Raw genomic sequence first — 10077 nt, 5'->3', positions numbered from 1 at the left:
ACATTTTTTATTTATTTAAAATAATTTAATAAACAAACAAGATGTTAAAAACAAACAGCAGAATAGAAAAACTTTGATAAAAATGCATTTTTTGTTTTTATTTCCCAACCAGTTATGCACATTTGAGCCCAGGTTTGCCACACTGCCTCGCAGATATACCACATACCCCCAGATATGCCACATGTCTCCCAGATATGCCACTCCGCCCTCTCCACATGTGCCTTATATACCTTATATGCCTTATACCCCCTGATATGCCACTGTGCCCCCTGATATGCCTTATACCCCCAGATATGCCACTCCATCCTCCCCAGATATGCCACTCCGTCCTCCCCAGATATGCCTTATAACCCCCAGATATGCCATAGTGGCTTCATAGATTCACAGACTGGTTCACAGCACACTGACACAATACTTTTATAAATAAATACAGGATTAATCTTCATGCCCCCCAGGATTTAGATTCCCCTTAGTTTGCCCCCCTTTACCTCTAAATGCACCTTAAGTTAACCATAATTAACTGAGAGTTAATCAAATTAACTCTCAGTCATCAGCATTAAATTAACCCTAAAGACCCCATCAACCATAACTGCCCCTAAATTAACCCTTAAGACCACATTAACCATACCTGCCCTTAAATTAACCCTAAACACCCCATTAACCATAACTGCCCCTAATTTAACCCCCACCTCCCCTAACTTTCAGCAGCCCAAATATTAATTTTATACTTACCGTTAGATAAGTTGCTGAGCTGTGTGGACGCTATATGAAAAGGGAAGGGGCCAATCGACAGAGTGACTGCAGGGAGGGACTGTAAGTAGTAACTGCTGTAAGAAAAACCGTGAGAAAAACCCTCATCTTATAATCGATAAAATCAATTCAACTAATCGCTAATGAAATTCGTTGGTCAGCCGGCCCACGTACCGGCCTGCCCACCGGGAAACTTCCAGAGACCGTGTCTTCATTAAAGATGATGATGATCTACATTAGTATCAAGTCAAACAAGGAAAACCACCAGGGCTTCGTTTGCAGCCTACAAACTCTTCAGGGCCCCTGTGCCGTTCAGAGGTCATGGGCAGGGCCGGACTGGCCCACCGGGATACCGGGAAATTTCCCGGTGGGCCGGGTGGTCCGAGGGCCGCTCCGCCTGATCGTGCGGCCGTAAGTGTTGTAAATTCGTAGGACAGCCGCTAAGCGGCTGCGAGGAAGCTTCAAAGCAGCCATTGCGCGGCCGCCAGTCCGCCTCCACCGGCTATTAATGAAATGAAAATGGCTGGTGTGCACACCAATGGCCTTGCCGCTGCTCTTCGTCCCACCCCACAAAAGGGGTGGGACGAAGGCCATTGGGCGGCGCATTGCGTGACGGCCGCGAAGTGGCCGCTTTGAATTTTGCTTGCAGCCGCTCAGCAGCTGTCTTACGCTGCAGCAGCACGGCGGCTGTGTGGAACGTGTTGTGGGGAGGGTCGAAGAGCTGCGGCACGGCCATTGGGCGGCGCGGTGCGGTGACAACCAAGGGGGCGGGCTCAGCCTCACAGAAGTAAGTGTTCCTCACAGAAGGATTGTCACGTCGTCAAGGAGATCAAGAGAGCAGGACAAAAAAAAACCCACAAAAATGTAAGTACCGGTAGTATTACCAAAATATAGTTATGGGTTAAAGGGGAAAGCAGACCCATATTCAAGGGAGGGGGGGTTTGCCTTCATTAAATTTTAAAATTAAATAATACAAACGGAGGGGGTGGCTGGGGGGTAATACACATGGCAGTGGGGGGCATCAATAATAGACAAGTGTGCTTCACAAAAGTGTTAGGGGCATCAAGGGAGGGGGTTAGCTAGGGTATCACATAAATCAATGGTGGGGGTAATAAATGCACAAAGGGGGCAATACCCAAGGTTGTGTTGTGAGGGGAAGACAGTAATTAATACATAAGGGGATTAATGACAGGGGGAGTTAATGGCAAAGCAGTGTAGAACATACATCTTTTATGCTTCAGTGTGGCAGAGGCTGTCTGGGTGTCGGTGTGCACTGTACTTACTGTAGAAATAAATGGATTTATTTAATGTTTACTTATCCAGAGATAAAACGCCCTCCTGAATTTGTAATCACTTCAGAGGAAAAAACTTTCTAGGCCCAGAAATGAGTGAGAGGAAAAGTAAAGGCATTGTGTTATTTACTCTTATTTTAATCTGCATATTTTATCACAAAGGATTAATCACAGAAACTTGAATGGTGGTTGGGATCTTCAGAGTGAAACCCAATTTAGTTGTAAGGACTAATTTCGTTATTCCTGTTGGTTTCACAGTCCTTCCCCCTTAACCCCTTAACGACAATTGCCGGTCCTGGCACGACACGGAAAAGCATGTGCTTTACGACAATTGACGTGCCAGGACCGGCACGTCTTTAAACGGGTGCAGAAAGCGATCTGTTTTCGCTTTCTGCACCCAAAAAACTTTGCTGAATGCCTCGACCTCGAGGCATTCAGCAACGCCGCGATCGGAACGAAGGGGCCATCTCTGGCCCCTCCACGGGGCGTCAACATCCGCCATATGTATGGCGGCGGACGCCCGTTTTAAAAGCGTTTAGGAGGCGATCGACGATCGCCTCCTAAACTTAAATGGTGTCGCTGGAATGCCTCGATCAGGAGGCATCCAGCGACACCAAACACTTACCTTTCGCAGCTGCCGATGATCTTCGCCATCAAGCAAGATGGCCGCTGCCCTGTAACAGGAACCAACAAATTTTAAAAGTTGGCTAGATGGTCCAGACCATCTAGAGAACTTTGGCTCCACTTGCAGGTTGAATACAGGTACTGCATTCACCATGCAAGTCAATGGAACCCAGCTTTCTAATCACAGTGTGATTAGTAAAAATAAATTAAAAAATAAAATAAAATTAATAATAATTAGAAAAAAAATAGTAAAAAACTAGTAAAATGTAAAAATCATTTCCCACTGATGTCACTATCAGGGGACCCTCCAAGTTGAAAAAAAATGTTAAAATTTTTTTTTTAAAAAGACAAAAAAAAAAATATATATATATATATATATATATAAAATATATTTTTGTGAGCAAGTCCTAAAATTAGCATATTAGCTTAAAACAATTCTCGCATGGAAAGAGTTAAAATACTGGCATATTAAATGCCCGTGGGGTGTCTACTTTTAAAAAAGGTATGATTTGATGGGGTAAATTGAATTGGCCAGGTTCAACAACGTCCCAATTAACACCGGGGGAAGGATGGCCACACACCTAATTTCCAATTCGAAAAATGCACACGTACCAAATGTGGCCTTTTAGTTCCCACAAAAATGACAAACCCATGCATGTGGGATATCACTGCACTCAGGAGATGTTGCTGAACACATTATGGGGTGTCGTGTGACAGCGGCATATACCAGGAGCTGTAAATTCATACATAAAGTAGGTGTGTGTGGGAAAAATACACACACAAAAATACTACTGCAAACTTTGAAAACATGCTGGTGGTAAAATGTGTGCATGCAAAGAGTTAAAATACCAGCATTTAAAATACCCTGTGGTGTCTAGTTTTGAAAAATATATGGTTTTGTTGGGCACACTGAAATGGCCCGGCTCAAAGATGTACCAAATAGGGCATGGGCAGTGGATCCCCAAATGCCAAAGTTCAACATTGAAAAATGCGCATGCCCCAAATGTGGCCCTTTTGCCCCCAAACGGCCAGGCAAAATCATTCATGTGAGGTATCGCTGTACTCAGGAGATGTTGCTGAACACATATTGGGGTGTTTTGTGATAGTGACATATACGAGAACTTTTTAATTCATACCTGAAGTAAAATGTGTGTGACAAAACAAATGCAAAAAAATGACTACCACAAAGTTTGACAAAGACTGGTGGTAGATATGGTGCATGGAAAGAGTTAAAATACTAGCATTTGAAATACCCTGGGGTGTCTAGTTTTCAAAAATATATGGGTTTATTGGGCACACTGAAATGGCCCGACTCAAAGATGTACCAAATAGGGCATGGGCAGTGGATCCCCAAATGCCAAAGTTCAACATTGAAAAATGCGCATGCCCCAAATGTGGCCCTTTTGCCCCCAAACAGCCAGGCAAAATCATTCATGTGAGGTATCGCTGTACTCAGGAGATGTTGCTGAACACATATTGGGGTGTTTAGTGATAGTGACATAAACGAGAACCTTTTAATTCATACCTGAAGTAAAATGTGTGTGACAAAACAAATGCAAAAAAATGACTACCACAAAGTTTGACAAAAACTGGTGGTAGATATGGTGCATGGAAAGAGTTAAAATACTAGCATTTGGAATACCCTGGGCTGTCTAGTTTTCAAAAATATATGATTTGATGGGGTAAATTGCATTGGCCGGGTTCAAAGATACCCTAAATGGCACATGGGGGGAAGAATTACCAGATTTGGAAAAAATGGCTTTGAAATAGCAAAACGTTACCTGTACTTATTGCCCCATAATGGGTAGAAAAAAGCAAAAAAACATAAAAACATTGGGTATTTCTAAACTCAGGACAAATAGTAGAATCCATTTAGCAGGTTTTTTCATTACCTTTTATAGATGAGTAAAAGATTTTTCAACTAAAAGTTAGAAACAGTCATTTTTTTCTAAATTTTTCACCATATTTTATACTTTTTGTAGTAGTAAATAATATGATACAATCAACACAATGTCATCTAAAGAAAGCCCTTCTTGTCCTGAAAAAAACAATATCTAATGTGTGTGGGTTCAGTAAAAGGGAAAGAAGAAAATTACAGCTAAACACAAGCAGCGCAGAAATGTTAAAAAGGCCATTGTCAGGAAGGGTACAAAAAGTAAAATCAGCCTTTGTCACGAAGGGGTTAAGAGAGGACCTTTTACATAAACATACTGGCAGACCACTTTGCACCATGAACTGTGTGCATTTAAAAAAAAATAATAATAATGTATATGCTAGAACAGTTGTGGTATTAATAGCCAAAAATTTCTTACAAGAATATTGTGAAGAATAATGAAACACTGTTTTGTTCCACTAAATAAAATTGAACTTTTTTATCTAAACATGTTTGCAGTATCAAATGTTTTGATTCCAGTATGTCTAATAATGCTAATGAGTAAAAATCAGTAGTAGTAGCATATGTATTCACAGACTAACAAAAAAGTGAGTGAACGACGTTAGTGTTTTTGAGTTAGTTAAAGGTGCTCTTTCCCTTGCTTGTTTTTTTCCCATGATTTTCTGACTAATGTGATTCATGTGTATGTTTTACCAGTGCGGCTTGAATAGCTCATAGTTCATAAATCGAACCCATTTCAAGTTTTATTGTGTTATCTGATGAACAATAATCTAGCATTGCCTAGAATAGACTAGAGCAGAGGTTCTCAACCTTTTTGGTGACACACTTCCCTTGTGAAAAATCTTATGACCCTGGTCTCCTGTGTTTTAATCAGGTCCAAAATTTAGGCTAAGGCAGCATGAGTTTGCATAAAACAATTTATAGTTACTATATATGAGGCTATACCCCACAGATTAAGAACCCAAGGACAAGAGCAATCACAATGCAAATCCACGGAGCTTCAAATATGCAAGGGCAATACAATGGGTTTACTACATGGTTAACCAGCAAAGCACCTGGCCAAATTCATGTATGGTGCTATGCACACGTACTTAATTTAGTCATAATGGATGTCACCAAGATTTCTATACAGGCAGTATCGTTATTTGGACTTCTAAATTCTTGCGCTGTGTTCATTCGTGAATCTTACCTCCGCATGACTGTTTGGAGAGAGCAGTCTCATGAAGAGCGATTTAGATCTCTGTCTGTTATTGGAGAAACAAGGTGGTGGGCCAAGGATGCAGCACTGACCAAAGTGTTTGGTTCATTTAATGACCAAAGCCAAGCAATGTATGTGGAACTCATTCAGGCCATGGCTGAAATCTGAACATCTCATGTTTTTAATGCAGAAACAAGGTACAAGGCTGGGACATTCCTAGAGTCACTGAGAAAGTTTCAAACTTTAATCACAGCCCAAATGTACCTATTTGTTTTCAAACATACCTCTCCCTTGTCTCTTTACCTGCAAACCCAGGGTCTGGATGTTCTTCAGGCATATCGAATGGTGACAGAGACAATAGACACCTTAAGAGACCATGAACGGGACTTTCAAAGCATTATGAGTGCAACAAAGAATTTCATTTTGTGGGGAAATGAGAAGTTAGAGAAAGCAGGCTGTGAGTTTGTGATTGAGGAAGATTTACCAATACCTGGAAGGGTACGCCGAAAGAAGAAGATGGCAGGTGAATGTGCAGATGATGAGCCAATCATATCAGAGTGTGACAAATTCAGGGTGGACGTGTATAATATAACACTGGACAAGATTATCAACAGTCTGCAGAGCTGGTTTACTACCCATGGCCATCTGTTTGCAGATTTGGTATGTTTGGACCCTAAACATTTTGAGGACATTTTAAAGCACATTCCCCACAATGGTTTAACTACTCTCAAGATTTGATTCTGCAGCATCTAAAGAAAAACTGCAAACTGAACTGCTTGATTTTGCATCAAAGTGGAATAGGCTAAAAATGTCTCTTGATGAAGAGTATAATGTGACCTATGAAGAAGATGAAGAAGCCATCCATCTGATCTCTGGGGAAGGACATTCAGGTGTTCAGCATAACACTGGGAAGTGCAAGACTTGCAAGAACTGCATCACATGCTGCTATCATGTACTTCTACGTTTCAACTTATACAGCCTTGCATACAGTTCCCTTTTTAATGCCTACAAGTTAATTTTGACACTATCCTCTTCTCAGGTGGCATGTGAGAGGTCTTTCTCAAAACTTAAATACATCCTGAACAGACTCCGCAACTCCCTATCCCAACAGCATTTGGAGGCCTTTATGCTGATGTCAATAGAAAAAGACATATTGATGGGCCTGAACAATGATACCATAATTGATGTTCTAGCTTCCAAGAGTAGCTTGCTGCAAGGATTATTGGTTATTTAAAATGTTTTTTGTATCTCAATACTCAATGTTTTCACTGTTTGTTTGCATAGTACTTTAATTCTATGCCACATTTAGTGGTTTTCTGTGTTTTGCCCTGTAAGGGCTTTTTGCACAATAAGATAAAAACATTTTGCACTTTTTACCAAAGTTTATAAGAATTGCTTAATATAAGCTACTGTGTAGCTAAACAGTTTACATTTTGTATTTATTTATAATTATTATTATAAATATTTTTCATTACCTGTAAGAGTTTCCACATTATTACAGTTTTAAGGCACATTATTTTTAGTAAATTATGTAAATTAATAAAACTTTGAAAAAGGTTCCACACTATAATGTGTATTCAGGCTTCCCATGTTGAATGATTTATCGTTTTTAGAGTACTGATGTCCTCCTAAACCCTTTACATAAGGTTATATTGCTTTACAATCTGCATAGCACTGATGTCATCTGTATCCCTTACACATGGACCCTGAGACGTTAAGATTCTGTCTGTTCCCCAGGTACTTATTTGGGCCTTTTAACATTTGGTTTCTGGGATTTTAATAATATTGTGATATTAAAGAATGAGTTATAGCTATTTGAATGGCAAATAGTGTGACTCGGGTAAGTATAAGGGGTGCGTGTGGGTATAAGAGCACGACCGCGAGATACAATATATGGGGCTGGTCTCCAAATGTTTCCAGGGCTGCTTTTCATTCCCAGTCCGGCCCTGGTCATGGGTATGGAACTGACTTTACTTGGCAGATTATTACTGTCTACAGAGTTAAAGCTTCACTCTCGACAGTGATACGAAGCTGTACAAAAACTTTCAATTTTTTGTTGTTGTTGCTGTCATAATGCCCATAAACAATCAAAAATATAATTCATTGTTACAAGCTAGTTTAGATCCCTCTCTCTTTCTGTTTTATATATTTATAAGTAGGGGAGACATCGAGATAGTAGTATAAAAGCCCATAGGAACACCACATTATATGTATTAATACACATACATAACAGGCTGACCATAAACTCATCACAAATAGCCGGTCCTTTATGAACAAGTCGAGACCAGTGCAAGGAGGCAGAGGGATCACCACTTTGTGGTTTATCATAGCACGGGTCCGAAAAACATAAGCGCCCACAGATTTTACTTGCATGGTAAAAAACATTCGTCTTTACTAGGGGGTTAATTTCTATTTTTTTTTTTTTATTATTTATTTATTTTTTAATTACTACCCCTTGCATCACATATGACAGGGGTGATGGGAAGGGAGTGGAAAGGTCTGTGCCTCTCTAAATGCGTTTTAATGGCATTGTAAATACCTTACCCTAGTGGGTAGCAGGTAAAGTCCATGCCATTTTATAATGCAATTTTGAAGATTTGGGGCAACTGCCTGAGGCAGCCACAAGGGCTTCTAGAGTCTATTGAATTTGCCATATACATTGAAACTGTTCACACGGTATCTGTATAAGGTAATCACAGATGCTGGTGGCAACTAGTGATATTAATAAAAAGCTTTTTACATCAACCTGTAAAAAGTATGCCTTGGTTTTGATATATTTTTCTAAATAAGAACATACAATTTGATCGCAGATTAGAACCACTTGGCTCATCAATCCAAGGAAGGAGACACATGTTTATACATAATGACATCAAAATCCACCTAAATCTATACTTGTTTTTAAATATTCACTAAGTTTCCAGATATCACCCCTATGAACTCCCAATATGGAGGGTTAACATACTTTAAGACATCTTCCTCTTGGATTAGAGTTGAAACGTAAAAATACACAAAACAAAAAAACACAAATAGGATATGACATCCTGTTCTACAAGTAAATATCATGATGTAATCTTATATGACAAGTTCAAGAAAACTGTTGAGAATCTCATAACGGTTGTGACAAAGAAAAAAAACCCTTAATAAATAATACTTTTTTTTTTTTGCAAATATTAACCCCTTGGTGACAACAGATTTTTCATGCCTTAAAAACCAGAGACTTAATAACCAGTTTAGCCCTGTGCTTATATCTTATATAAAAATATTGACACTGTGAGGTAGGTCTGGGATCGCCCCTCACTGAGGTCAAGGGACAAGAGCCCGTCTTCATTCACACCAGGCAAACAGCAGTAGGTTTGTGCAATCTGACACAGGGTCAGGCTTACTGGAAAGGTTGCAAAGACAAAAAATATAACAACACAGCAACAAAAGAAAAACCTTGCCTGTCCGGCACTTACTATACAAGGGATGTCCCTCACTACCAGCTGGAGAGCTTCTCTCTGCATAATATGTCCAGCAACCTTTACTCACCTGTCTCTCCCGCAGACAAGCTTTCTGTGTCTACCTGCCCTCCTGGCTTCCCTTTTATATCCGCCCTCTCATTCACTTAATTAATCACCTAGCAGGTGGAAGACTCTGGTGTTACTTCACATAGGAAAGGAATCTAGGGGAAACATACCTCCCTTCCACCACCAATCCTACATGAATGTCACAACACATATAAGGAGCTTGGCAGGTTAGGATCACTTGAAAAGAGCCCCCCAATTTTTTTTTATATATATTTGATAATGGGGGCGTATTAAGAGAAAAAGAATCAACAAAGCACATTGTCCTGCTGTATGTTGTCATTGTAAGAAGGTGATTTGATCTTTAATTATTTAAAATTTTACTTAATATGGTATGGTATTGAAATAATAATAAAAAAAAAAAATTAAAAAATAGGACAATAATTGTCTTAGAGGCATCAATGCTGATTGTTGTTCAAGGAGTCTGTGGGAATTTCAGAACCCCCAAACACCTTTGCATCAACTCCATAAAGTATATGTATATAAACTAAATTCCCAGGCATGCTTTTTTAATGAATCTATATTTTGTTTAGAAAACACTTGAGAGTAACACTTCAGAGAGTAATGGTGATAATAATAATAATACACTTTTATATAATGCTTAGATAAAAAAATGGGGAATCTATAATATATATATAAAATATCTTATTTGCTTGTAACCCAATTATTTGGAATCAGTGGAATGAGGCAGCAATATATGAAATTATTCTGTAATATAACTATTGGTTAATTGCTCCATAAATTAAACCCCCATTC

Source organism: Sceloporus occidentalis, unplaced genomic scaffold, assembly GCF_023333645.1.
Source record: "Sceloporus occidentalis isolate IW3139 unplaced genomic scaffold, rSceOcc1.0.p SCAF_84, whole genome shotgun sequence".
NCBI classification, from domain to species: Eukaryota; Metazoa; Chordata; class Lepidosauria; order Squamata; family Phrynosomatidae; genus Sceloporus; species Sceloporus occidentalis.
The sequence above is the reverse complement of the archived record's forward strand: the minus strand, read 5'-3'. Positions refer to the sequence as shown.